This window comes from Sphaerodactylus townsendi, unplaced genomic scaffold, assembly GCF_021028975.2.
Source record: "Sphaerodactylus townsendi isolate TG3544 unplaced genomic scaffold, MPM_Stown_v2.3 scaffold_18, whole genome shotgun sequence".
Taxonomy (NCBI): Eukaryota; Metazoa; Chordata; class Lepidosauria; order Squamata; family Sphaerodactylidae; genus Sphaerodactylus; species Sphaerodactylus townsendi.
In genome coordinates this window covers 684776-697117 of record NW_025950341.1, presented here as the reverse complement: position 1 = coordinate 697117, position 12342 = coordinate 684776, and positions in this window count along the sequence as shown.

The window sequence follows — 12342 nt, the reverse complement described above, 5'->3', positions numbered from 1 at the left end:
TAAGCCCTGCTCCCAAAAAATTCAGACTTGATGTTTATGTGTTGTACATCTCTAAACTCATGAAGACCACCTTTCTGAGTTTAGATTGGGGGCACTATTATGTGGTGGTTTTTGACCTACCTCCAACATAGCATTCAGAGTATGGGGCTGGGGAACTGCTGCTCTTAACCTTGAAACTACAGGCTACTGCAAAGTTCCATCTCATTCCCCATGCTTTTCAGCCTCTGTGTTAAACCCCTGGGAAAGATCTGAGATTCGGGATGAGTTGCTCCCAACAGGTAGATGATACATAGCTCTCTCTCATGCATTTGGCACATCACAGGAAAACCGTGGAGACTGTTAACAGGTGCCTAAGGGAAGCCTGGAATGTATGAGGGCTACCAAACTGAAACATAATCATGACAAAATGGAGGTGCTACAGATTGGGGTAAGGTTTGACTCAGGATATGAGCTCCTGCTCTGGATACACTCCCCCTAATGAAGCAGATGTATAGTCTGGGAATATGGCCAGGCCTCCTATTTGATAAACAGGGGGCAGCAGTGATGAACAGGGTGCCTTTCACCAGCTTCAGATGACGATCTAGCTGTGACCCTTCTTGGGCAAGAAATATCTCACCTCTGTGGTGCATCCCCTGCTAACATCTAGATTAGATTAATGCAATACACTTTGCATGGAGCTGTCCTCGAAGGCTGTCCAGAAGCTACATTTGGTACAGAAGGCTGCAGCTAGAATGTTGGCTACATCATTCCAGCCTTTTCCCAGGTACCCTAGCTCAAAATTTCCTTCTGGGCCCAGTTCAGGGTGCTGGCATTGGCCTTAAAAGCCCTATATGGCTTGTGGTGAGGATACCTGATTGGCTACCCACTTCTTTATGAACCTACCCAACTGCAAAGGATTACACCAGAGGCGTACTAGGCGAAAATGGCACCTGGGGCATGACTGGCTCCCTGCCCCCCCCCCCAGGCCTGGCTCCCCGTGGCACCAGACTCCAATGTGGTGCTCCAGGTCTTGGCCATGGTGGCTCCCTCTGTACCTGGTGGCCGGCGGCTTAGGCAGGCAGCTAAGGTGAGCCACGGCTTCCGGCCTGCTCCTGTACTCCCTGGCCTCCCTGTCAGCAGGCCCTCTCTGTCAGCCTGTGGCCATGGAACCTGCCTGAGCCACCCACCGCCAAGCACAGAGGGAGCCACCATGGCACCTCCCCACGTGATCAAATAACATGCATCCGGGGACATGCGATACACCATGTCCTCATTGGCGGTACGCCACTAAATTATACTGTCCATAATTTAATAAGTAAAAGTAATTTGGGAAGCTGTTTTATACATCAGCCTCGCATCCAGGATCTGTCCCCCACCTGGGCTTGAAAAGCAATGGTGAGGAAGAGCTGACCAGACCTTGCATGCAGGGTTGATGCAGATCAGTCCTGAATGCAGCCCCTATCCATCACCAATGTTTTTCAAGCTCTGTAGGGCTTGAGAAGCATCAACAGAGGCAGTTCTCTCCCTGCTGCAATTCCCAAGCCCTCATTTCCCCCCACCATTTCCCAAGCCCATGAGGGAGGAGGAGAACTGAAATAAAACTGGGTTCAGGTTTTTTAACCTGAATATTTTCAGGAGTAGTTGAAAATAGATATCGGTTTTTTGGCTTTACTAAAAATGTCTAGGTTAAAAAAAACCCAAACCCAAAATTTACTGATATTTTTTACTGTTCAAGCGTAGTCATGCGACTACGATAAAAGCAATTGGTGCAGGACAACCCTACATTAGTGCGAGACTCTCCCAAGTCAGTGAACAAAATGTCTGTTTAGAATAAACTTAGAACTGATCTCATAATTGATGAGAATCTGCTTTGTAATTCTCATTTGCATGAAACCTCTTAAAGTTCCTAAAAAAATACTTTATCTTTAGAGTGTAGGAAGCTTTTCAAGTGCTATCTTGTCAGTTATGACTTTATTTCTTGCTCAGCCCATTTGACCAAATCGGTTGTTTGAACTTCTAAATGTTTGTACAGATCCTAAATTAATCTTGAATCATAAGGGGAAAATATCTCTGAGTACTTATCTCCCTTTGGGAACTGAACATCCAACACATACATTTCTTGTGATTCAGAGCAAGTTCGCTGCTTCTGAAACAGAAAGCATCTTTGTAGTTTAATAAGAGTTATCAGGGCAGAAATGCATTGCAGCCGGAATATTTGCCAGCCTCATTATAACTAGCTTTAGAAATTCATTTCTGACACCCAGATTGGAACCACTGCAGCATCAAGTCAATCACCAGGCAGGATTCATGCTGTAATTAATCACATTCCTTTCATGCTGAATGTTCTAGGTTCAAGGCCTGGCATATCCAGGTCAAAAGTATCAAGAAGCAATTGATGGGGAAGACATCCCTAACACCTGGGTGCCAGTGGGAATTGACATTACTGGACTACAACTGGTCTGATGTTATAAGGCAGGTTTCTGAGTTCAAATAATTATTTTAGATGTGACCAGGTCTGCTAAGAGCCACAATAGGTTCACAGATAAAGTCAGTCAGTTTATTAAATACAGTCATAGACCAGCACAATAAAACTCAGAACTAAGACATTTCACAGCAACAATTAAAAAAAAATCTGTGGTAGATTTACCAATCAAAACCGTCCACAGTTTGTAAGAACAGTAGCAAAACTACTGTGCACAAAACTGTGTCCTCCCTATTTGCAAGCAAAGTCATCAGGATGTCTAAGGTGGCTGAACAATAGAGGTAAAATTAGGGGGTTTCTAACATCCCTGTACAAGTCACAGTAAAGTAAGACATGAGTCAATGTTTTCATTACACCAGCACTATGGGGGCATATATGGGCTTCCAGCTGCAGCTGCACTGCTTCCTGCTCCCAGGCTCAGTGGCATAGTAATGTGGGGGGGGGGGGGCTATTTTGCATCCCCCACGACTAATTGAGATAAGTAAGTTCATGTGGTGATTGAGTTCATGTGTAAGGCTCAGTATCTTTACCTCAATGAAGTATCAAACCTCTCTGATTTTCTTTTCTCCCACCAGCAATATCTGTCTATGCTTTACTATGGTAGGAAGGAAGCATAGGACAAATGGAAAACTGTGATAGTACCACCCAGTCTTTCCAGTTGCCCTTGGTAAGCTTATGAAGTTAGCATTTGGCTTTGTATCTACTATCCCGAAGACAGGTGTAGTGGTTAAGAATGGTGGACTTTAATCTAGTGAACTAGGTTTATTTATACACGTGAAGCCTGCTGGGTGACCTTGTGCCAGTCACAGTTCTCTCAGAACTCTCTCAGCTCCACCTATCTCACAAGGTGTCTGTTGTGGGGAGAAAAAGGGAAGCAGTTTGTAAGCCACTTGGAGTCTCCTTACTGTTGAGGAAAGTGGGGTGTCATTCCAAACTCTTCTTAATAGATCTGGCTAAAAAGAAAAAAAAATGTATAACCTTCCAACAAACTGCTAATGTATTACATTATCTTGGACTCCCATTTAGCATACTTGTCCCACACCTGGGACAACTGACCCTCCATAACTTTCAGCTCCTGTCAGGACAGATATGCCAGTTACCATCTTTGTGTAATTGTGCAAAACTCTCATACGCCTCAGAACTTTGTGGAACAAATATGCTCCTGATGGCATGTTATCCCCAACAATGAAATGAAAGTACAATGAAACCCAGGATGGGAATATATTCATTTGGTGGAATCCAGGCTATTAAGCAGTTATGAATCAGATGAAAATAATGGAATCTAAAAATTGAATGCACAGCGTGCCTTCTGTTTATCAACTGCAAATTACAACTCAACATTTGACAATCTGAGAAGAGAAAACTGCTGGGGTTTTGTGACTGTGCATTGTATAAAAAGATCAATACTGCAGAGAATAGAGTTTTTTTAAACAATTTCCAAGTAGTTTTCTCTGAGCTCCTGCAGCAAATTTACAGTACTTTATCACCTTCAATTAACCCCCTCCCACTGCCACAGGATTGGGTTTTTCTTCATCAAAGCACAGTCTTGAGCTGTAAATAATATTGGGTGGCCATATGGAAAATTAATCTGAAGTGGGTGGACAAAGACCTCTAGATTGAATTTATCTGAGGGTGAGAAGACATTTTTGAAGAAAGCCATCAGCTTTCACCCTCAGTGCACGCACCATCTCTGATTCAGTCTGAGATGTTCCAACAGCTGAACAATTACTTTTGTGATCACAAGTTTTGTGGTTTTATGACATCCTGCTAATAACAACTAAAAAGAGCAGCCGTTCTTTGGAAACCAGCTGAACAAAAAAGTTGTTAAAAGTGAACAATGGGGAAGGGGAACAGGATTGTTAACATTTTATATTTCAAAGCCCTTTTGCAGAAACAATGATCAATATACAATTAATCTAGTAAAAAGCCTGTAAATTGTGAAAGCAGACTAGCAGCTTTCTTAGAGAGAAGGATACTATATCTAGCTGGCTAGAGATATCACAATTTAGATTTTGAATGTGTTTCTTTCATGACATTTTAATCCAACCCTTTTTTATGTTGGAATTCATGCTTGCATGCACAGAATTTTCAGGGGCAGTGCAATCCGGATACAGGAGGAGTGCTGTGCTGACCAAGGACAGCATGGCAAGGGACTCCGAGTGATACAGAAAGGATGGAAATAAAAAAAACTCTCCTGCAGCCTGAATTGTTCCTTTGGGAAAACAGGTTTATGCCACATCTTTATGTGGCTTAAGTCTATGGACTTAGAGGGCAACATTTCCAGGCTGGAACACCGATGGAAGCCACTAAAGTCAGCTTCACCTCTAGGAATACCCCCTCCATGTTGGCGTCTTCTCACATGCCAGCATAGCTCCCTGAAGGTGCCTACTTCCAGGTTTGGCTGTCATGGAGCAATGTGGCACCTAGACACTGGCATGCTTGCTCTCTCCACTGGCGTTTGTGCACCTTATTCCGGTGGAGGGGGCAAATATGTGAGTCAGGTCCTCTGCTGCTCCCAAATGCTGTTTTGCTTCCTGCCATCTGAATTGGGCTGTAAGTTTCCCATTAAAACCAGACCAGAGCTAGACCTGCTTAGCTTAAGCAAGGTTCCTATATTGTGCATCTTCAAACCATATTCTAGGAACTAGTTATTTTCTCTTATCCAAAGTGGGTAGTTGCAATGGTATAGGGATGGACAATAGCTCAGTGATTGAGTCATGCTTTACATGCGTAGAGTCCCAGGTTGTGCCCTTAGCCGCTTAAAGGGCCTTGAATAGCAAATGTTGAGAAACACCTTTTTCCTCCTGATGCCCTGAAGCGCCATTGCCACTAAGTAAACAAAACAAAACAGTGATTTGTAAGTATGATACCTGTTGCTGTGTTTCCTGGTTTGCTCCTTCACCAAAACATATTTTCCTCAAAATAAATAGCCAGCCCTGACTTTCTTCCACTGGAGGAAGAAATGCTTCAGAGGGACTCAGGAGACATTGCGTTCTTATCTGCAGGGAACATCCATTCAGAAACAGCTGCAATCAGTAGCTTGCAGCCTCCTAGCATTTTGTAGACTCTCCTAACATTTTGTGGACATTTCCAACATTTTCAGAATGGCTCCAACCCCTATGACAACCATTTTGTGATGACAACCATTACTTCTTGTTGAAGTCCAAAGGTTGGTGACTCCAACAACAAATTATTGACCCAGATGAGCCAGAGGTCTGACTGCTATACTAAGGATTATATTTTATAGATTATGTACACATACTCTGGTAATCAAGACTTGGGCTTTATCAAATTTCCAGCCCCAACACTGAAGAAAGTAGTACACAGAAGTGAACTTTATAGACTCATGTAAGGACAAACCTACAAGGTCAGATTTTTATAACATCTACAAAATCCACAGGTGCCAAATCCGAACTAGCAGGAAGAATATTTAGTCAATGACAGTTTTCCCCAGGCATCTGGTACTGTTGCTTGTGATTTTTTGCTGGAGATTACCCATCAGTTAGCACAGATTTGTTTTTTAATAGGTCTGCCTGCACCTGGCATATCCCAATTCCCTGTCCTCGGAAACTGAGAGAATGATGACAGGTATCTTGAAGGAGAGGGGATTTAATCTTAAAGTAATTGCTCACAAACAATTAATATTAAAAAGACAAGAATAATGTACAATGGCATGAAGTGACAAGAAAGAGGACTAAAACCTGGGGAGTAGCTAATGAAGAGGATTAATTAGCCAAAGCTGAAAGATCACCGAAGGACCTGTTCCAGCAATCACTGATACTGTCAAAAAAGAAACTCACTGACTTTAGTTTTCAGTTGGGCTCAAATAGTGTCTTTGTTCCCAAAACAGCAAAAGTTTCGTAAGAACACATTATTTCCTGATACGGCATTGATGATGTGTGCAGGAGATAAATTATAAACAGGTGCGTGGGGCATCCAGAGGGTAACACTATTCAGATGGTTGAGAAGCCAGCAGAATGTCAATGTCAGCTACTCAGCAGGTGTGCAGGCAAACTGGAAGCCATAATGTCTCGCTTCATTGTTTGACCTTAATAGTGCCTCGAGATAAACTGATCTCATTTTATAAAAGAATACAGCCCAGAATCCTACAGAAAAACCCCATAATTTTACTGAATTATCTATATATTGATGGAATTCTCCATCAGGTCTGTGTAGAGAAAATTTTATGAAATTGAGCTTTCATCAGCTGCTCCGATTATTCATGGTCAATAAAAAACAATATAAGAGAATACAAGACCATTATAAAAGAACATCCTGGCATTATTGGGAAAAAAAATTCTAGAAACTAATCAAGAATTTTGATTGCTACATATAAAATTGTGGCAACTGGTGTTGAGGGACAGAAAACAGGTCAGGTCATTCTCTTTCAGTTAGGCTGGTAACCCAACTGCACAGCAGGATACAGACACAGTTATTCATGGATATAAGACAACTGCTTAAAATTTGTGTTCTCCTGAGAACTTTCTGTTGCATTGTGACTCAAACACAACAGCAACAAAAATAGGACATATAATTCCTTAGAAGGAAGTGTCAGTATCCAGACCTTCAACTATCACACTAACAAACAATTTTGAGTTTCAGGGCAGGGTTAATTTTTTTTTAAAATCAGACTTTCTGGTTTCCAGTTTGACTTGGGCAATCCATCAGTTTCTGCCTATGTATGTTGCATGAGGCCTGCAGCAAAAGAGAAAGTAATTTTGGGTCAAGCCAGACATAATTGGGAGCTTATGCTGTGAACTTGGTAAGGAAAAGGCACTGCCATGCACTATTGACTCTATGCAGTCTCTTTCCCATTTTGCTGCTTAATGCTTAACCTATCCCTCCATTTGCTTTTGGGTTAGCTCAAATAATTTTGTGAACAAGCATCCACAAACGTTTGCTGCCGTATTTGGGTGCTTCAATTTTTTTGGAAGCCCACTAGTAGGGATTGGAACAATATAGATAATTTTTAAGCATTTCATATTCCTCTGCTTTTTGGAGGGGCATATCTTTTCATTTCTTCAATCCTCCCATTTCAGGGCAGATTTTCTCTTTCCACTGTGAGATTGTACCTCTGGAATTAATAAATCCAATTCTCAGTGGTTCTTGTATAATCCCAACCAACTCGTTCTTCTATTGGAAGTGCTCTTCAGGGAGGGATTATGAAAAGTGTTTTGCAGATTCTGTTTAAAGTGTCTGGTTTTAGAATGAAGAACTCCTTCAAGCTGAATGGCTTCAAGGTCTTTCAAAATGAAGGATGAATTTGACTTTCACAAATATTTTTGGTTTAGGAAACAATAGACCTCAAGGCTTTAATATTTAGGGTTTTTAAATATCTTTGTATTCAAGCACACATATTTCTGCAAACCTTTATATCAGGGTAAATGAAAGACATCTCTGAAAATACAGTAGTTTACTAGCAACAGCATGACAGAGAATAGTGTGCATTCACAAATACCAGTGTTTTCTAAGGTCCAAACTACATGAGATGTTTGGACACAGGTTGTGTTGGGGTTTCCCTTACCTGAATCTCATTCCCCAGTGCCTCATGACACTTGTGGGGAGCTTATACAAGGCCTGATTCAGATCAAGATAACAATGTGGGGGAATGTGGGGGAATGTGGGGGAATCCCTACCCAAAATGGCCCCAAAGGGCACTGGTTGCCCCATTGTGGCATGCACATTCTGATCTGAATTGGGCTCTGTGGCACTTGGGTAATAAGTTCCCCTTTACAGTTTCCATGAGGCTGTGGAGAAATGTGAATTGAGTCAAGGAAACTTTGAAGTGACTTGTGTCCAAATGTTTTGTATAGTTTGGAACTCATAGTGCAATCGTAAGCAGAGTTCTGTTCTATCAGTGTCCTTACAGATTTTAAATAAGGTTTAAGAGAGGCTATCTTAATGATTCTAATGGTTAGGTCTCTTTCCTTTCCATAAATAAAATCGAATAAGGCACAACTTGATATGTCAGTGAATAAGCTAGGTTCACCAGGCATGGCTTGGTAGTAGTTGGGAATCTGAAGAGGGGGAGCCAAGGGGGAGGGCAGTGTGTGATATCTGTGCTGAATAAAACCACACAGTGGCAGTTCCTAAAGATGCATGATGCTACTTCCCGGTTTTCCTTAGAAGTGACATTATGCTGTTGGCTTGATGGCCATTTTTTGTTCATTTTTTCTCCCACAAACGCTCCTCATGATAGAAAACAAGATCTGAGTGTGTGGGAATCCTGACAGGAAGTTGGCCTAGAACAAGCTCCCACTTGTAGGACATGTGACACTCATCTGAATAATTCCACTAGCCTTGTTCAAGTTATTTTTGGCAGTTCTTGAAATGTCCTTTCTTTAAATTTTACAAAAGGTTGTTGGCATCTGGACCATTACTGTGTGAAATATCTTCCCAGCAGAACAATGCTAAGCAGAGTAATAACTGTCTAGGTCCACTGAAATCAAAGGGCTTAGAAAGGTGTCACTCTGCTCAGCATTGCTTTGTAAATCAAGAAAATAACAACAAGGTGAAGGTGTATCCTACCTGCCCTGGCAAAGGCTATGTTGACTGTTGCTCAACATTTTTTTAAAAATATGATCTATCTTTCTTGGTATTCTGATTAAATAAATTCCAGCTTGGAATGTTAAAAATGAAACCCTGTATGTATTCCCTATGTATGTAATTTGGCTTGAATTGGTTTGGAACATTACCAGTTGTGACTGTGTATGTTCTATAAATCCGACTAGAGATTTCTTTTCTCTCTGCATTTCACTCTTTAGCAGATATTTGTCATTGCCCAGAATGAGGACTGGTGTACATTCTATTTTCACATCTAACTCTTTTTCTTGCAGGCTTCCTAAAAACCTTTAGTGGTAGCACCCCCACCTTCCAATTTCATGAGTGCTAGGAAAGACTGTGGGATCAATTTTCAAAAAGGTGCCAATAAAATACGTTAACATAATTTTACCCTAGTTCTTCAGATCTTGCAGAATCTTTGAGCTCTACTCAGTAGGGACCAGATATTAATTTATTTCGCACTACTACACATTTTGAAAATATTCTGAATTGCCCTCATTGTGTCAAGTGAACATTTTCTCTGCATTCACTTTACCCCATTAAAAATGTCTTCATTGCCAAAACTTATCTGCCTCATTTTGCAAGAACACTCTTGCAAAAATCTGCATCACTTTTTATCATATTATTAAAGGTTCTTTATGGTAAATTTCTCCCTCGGTCTCTGGTATTGGCAAAGGTGAAGGACAGCAATTATATTTTCATAACTTGGTGAAATGAAATAATAATTGATACCTGAATTTCCATCATTAAACTCATCCTACAATGAGATGCTGTATCTTTTCCTTCAAAGTCTCTTGTTCCGTAGAGAACTTATTGACCACAACATATTCCTCAGCTGACATGTGCTTGGAAGGATGATGTAATGACTCCACTCTTGACACAGTCCTTGGTGCTTCTATTTTCAACTCATCAGCTTTGTATCATGATCAAAGATTAATTTATTCTTCCACCATCACCTCCTTTGAAGACTCCTCAGAACTGTCCCCATTGTGTCAAGTGAATGTCTTCCTCAGCATTCAATTCATTCCATTCTTTGACATTAGAGAAAGTCTGAACTTTAAGACATTTTGCTTTGTTCATGTCCGCATTGTAACATATTGCTGTACCTCCACAAATCTTCCAGGACCCAAAAGATCAGTAGTAAGCCGAGTCACTGTTTTATGCCCTTTTCTGTCTCTTTCTGCAGTTCCTAAAGAGGAGACTGTGCAGATTCAGTTGCATAACTCATTTTCTGAAAGCATAATGCAGAGAGCTCCTTGAATGTAAATGATAGAATGGATGAATGCCCTGATATATATTTGGTCACATGGGGTAATTAAGAAGGTATTCTTACATCACCCTCTCTTTCCCATGCTGCCACCAAAAGTGAAATTCGGGGACAATCTAGAGATGGCAAAAGAATTTCAGTGGAAGCCATAAAAGCTTTGATAAGAGCAAAGGAAGATAATAGCAGCAAAAGTTTTCAGGAAGATTCAGCATATCTCTTGGCTGTCATTAAATTTCACCTAACACAATTTTTAAGAACATTTGGGGGCTTCGCTTCAGTCAATGGTGCAACTAAGGTATCAAAATAAATAACTGAGAGGTATAGATGACAAAACTAAGAAAAGCAACAAAACTATAAATAGTGTAAAGATAAAGTGTTGTTGCTTTTCTTAGTGGTGCAATTAGGGAAGTGCTAGCAGAGCAGCTGTCCTGGACAGAGCACAGAAAAAAGCAAATAATACTGCTAACTCACAGACCCCTGAGAAGAATCAAGCAGAGAGTAGAGAATGGGTCCTTGGCATACCCCACTGCCCTCACACTAAGGGAGAATACCAGTTCCTTCACAGCATCTGTATGTCAGTAGAGATCGGCGCTTAGTCCAGAAGTGGTGGCCATGCCTTAAAAGAGGGGATCCAGTTTGTATAGCTTGTCTCAGGCACACAAAAATATTATTTCATAATCTTGGGTAACACATATCTGCCCCTTGTCTCTGGTCTTAATTTCTGCCTCTGTTCACACTTAGTCTACCCATCTTCCAGCATCAACCTATCTTTCCTTCCATACATATTTGCACTTAGTGTGTTATGCCTATCACTATGCCCTTCTAGAATTCTAAATGACCTGGGTTTGTCACCGAGGCCATTCCAGGCTTTCTGTAACTCACCATTTAGCTCATACTTTGGATCTGATAACCAATCATTGCACCAGAAATACTTCTGTCAGCCCTCCCTGAACCAACCTTGATCCAAGCAGAGTTGTGTTATGTCTGCTCGCTTTATATGGATTATCACATACATCTAAAAAGATTGCTCAGTATCTTTTAAAAGCATATTACTAGAATAGATGAAAATTACTGTCTGTTGTCTGCAAAAGCTCCTAAAATAATATATACTGATATAAATATTATATTTTCCTGAACATGCTTTAGATAAATCCAGGACGTGATTCAATATATTCATGGCACACAGAGAACGCCTTTCATGGCTGAGAAATATGTAACAGGTATAAAAATGCAATTGAATTATGATGTCTTCTTGTTTTGAGAGCGCAAAAGAGATTTCTATTCAGGTGAAGTTTAAATAAAAACAATCCATTCTTACACAAATATCTGACTTAATTGCTCTACATAGTACCAAATGGATGAACACATTAAAGATCTGCATGAACATCAATCAGTGCAATCCATTTTTTTATACCGCTTTCACCTTGCGGGGCTTACATTTCAAAACACAGAATGCATCAAGCAAAATTCCCTTCTTTATGTTGTCATCAGACATATTATGCTGTCAGTGTCATCAAACTAAATTAAGCCTATTATCTTTTGACATGATGTGTCATACCATCTGGAGTGTGTGCAAATAAAAAGAACTGCAAAGAATATTGGAGAAGCCATCTCAGAAATCTAGAATCCTCTCTGTCTGAATAGAGATTATTTTTGCTCAAGAATGTTTTTAAACATTCTGTAACTTCAAAATTTAATGTGCTTCGACTAGATGGACATGCAGTGGTAATGATTGCCGTGGCATGGCTCTTTTGTAATTGTGAGTGAATTCTGATGGCCATTTAGCCATCAACAACTTATTGTAGTGGACCAACCACATGGGAAATTGGTAATTTGTGACCCCTTTTTAGTGACTGGGGAGTGTCAATACACAAGCTCATTCGTCATTCGAAGGACAACAGGAAGCATTTTTGGTTCATTTCGAAATGGAGCACATAGTTTATTCAGGGCCCCAGCTGAGCCAAGTGACTTCTCGATCACTGGAAGGCAAGGCTGTCCTTCTCCTTCACAGGCAGGCTTTTGATTAACCTGCTGACCTACCCAAAATTGGATT